This window comes from Hippopotamus amphibius, chromosome 17 (genome assembly GCF_030028045.1).
Source record: "Hippopotamus amphibius kiboko isolate mHipAmp2 chromosome 17, mHipAmp2.hap2, whole genome shotgun sequence".
Lineage (NCBI taxonomy): Eukaryota > Metazoa > Chordata > Mammalia > Artiodactyla > Hippopotamidae > Hippopotamus > Hippopotamus amphibius.
The window spans coordinates 57,051,006-57,052,620 of NC_080202.1; the positions used below are offsets into that span (position 1 = coordinate 57,051,006).

The 1,615-nt window shown below is 70.5% G+C and overlaps 1 protein-coding gene across 20 annotated transcripts in view; it reads right to left on the reverse strand.

The window, feature by feature from the left end:
* Positions 1–591, reverse strand: part of LLGL2 (LLGL scribble cell polarity complex component 2) — a 33,040-nt gene extending 32,449 nt beyond the window's left edge. For 5 of the 20 annotated variants that reach the window (XR_009050009.1, XR_009050010.1, XR_009050008.1 and 2 more), the window contains exon 1: positions 391–591. The gene's annotated coding sequence lies outside the window, so the exon portion shown is untranslated. Of the gene's footprint in view, positions 1–385 lie in introns of all 20 variants that reach the window. The other 15 variants (XM_057716002.1, XM_057715995.1, XM_057715997.1 and 12 more) reach the window with 8 other exon arrangements.
* Positions 592–1,615: the final 1,024 nt, after the last annotated feature.

Below are 1,615 nucleotides of genomic sequence, written 5' to 3' on the forward strand. Positions count from 1 at the left end.
GCGTCGCCGGCCTCTCCGGCCAGGCGCCTTACACGTGGGGCCCGAGACCGGGGGACTCCGTCTCCGCCCGCAGGGACCCTCACACCCAGCCGGGCCGCGCACCTGCTTCCCTGCTCTCCGAAGCCAACACTGTTGTGCAAACCCGAAACCCAGATTCTGGAATCGTGGGCGGATCAGGCACAGAAAAGTTCCCAGCGGCACTTTCCACAGGTGTCTTTCTCCCAGACGAGCGAGCGACGGGATTCAGGGCGAGGCGAGCGGATCCGCGCGCAGCCCTCCCCGCCCGGCCCGGGGAAGCCAGGGGTCCCGGCCCTGCCCTGCCTCCCGCCCCGAGTGGCGGGCGCCCCGAGGGGGCGGGCTCGACTAGGTGGGTCCCGGCCCGCACCTCACCTGGAACCCCGGGCCGGCCCCCGCCCGAGGCCTCCGCGTCCCTCGGCGCCCGCCGCCGGCTCGGCTCGCTCTGCCGCGGGCCCACGGGCTGCTGGGCGGCCGTCTCCTTCCTGCTCACCTCCGGCTCGGCGAGCAGGGGGCGGAGCCGCCGCTATTTACATAAAGGGTGAGCCCGCCGGGCCCGCGGAACCCGGAGCTCAGGGCCCCAGCGGCCCGCCCTCCTGGGCCTGGCCCCGCCCCCGGCAGCTCCGAGCCGTCGAGGCGGGGGCGCAGCGCCGGCGCCCTCGGAGGGGCGGGAGCCATGCCACGGCCAATCCGCGGCTCCGTGGAGCGCGAGGGCGGGGCCGAGGCCTGCGTGAATACGCACGAGACTGCCGGCCCGCCCCTGGCCTCACCTGTGCGCACCTGTGCGCACCTGGCCGCAGTACGCCGCGCCGCGCCCAGTGTCCCGCCGCCTCCTGGAGGAGGAAATAGTTCCCGGAAGGCGCGGCGGCCTCGGGCCGCCTCCCAAGCTCGACTGCAGAGGGCAGCGATCCCTCCCACAACCCGGCCCCGAGCTGCCCCGGGGGGAGGGGCATAGCCCGGCCGGCTCTTCCGAAAGCGCCCAACCCAGAGAGGCTGACCGGAGAACATAGGGCCAAGTTTCGGGACCCAAGAGCTAGGTGGTTTGGAGACAAGGGCGTCGCCGAGGCACCTCCTCTCCGGGCGGGCCCCAGGCCTGGACCCTCCTCCGAGTCACCGACAGCAACAGTGATCGGAGTTTTTAGCACGAGAGAGGAGACTGGAACGACGAGACTTGGGAGAAGGGGCGCAGAGGCTAGGCCCGAGGCCTGGGCGTGAATGGCACGCTCCACCGCACAGCTCCGAACAACTAGGGTTCAAGCCACATCGACGTGGCGCCTCTCGGCCGCCCCCCTACCCGGACCCGGCTGCGTTCAGGGAAAACCCAGCAATGTGCCGACTTCCCTCCTCGGACTACCCTTCTGAAAGCCACACTAACTAGAGGTAAGTGACTTCCCCGAGAAAGACTCCGGGTCGCATTCCTGCCCTCCCGTGGGCTGCTCTTAGCTTTTGCAACCAGAGAAAGCCTCGCTCTCCGGGGGCGGGGGGTGGGGGGGGGGGAGGGCTGGGGAGGGGGTGCAAAGCCTGAGGGCCAGTTCCACGGATAATGGGATGGTGGGGTAGGGAGGACTCATCCAGTATATCCAGCCACAGCAGAAAAGGG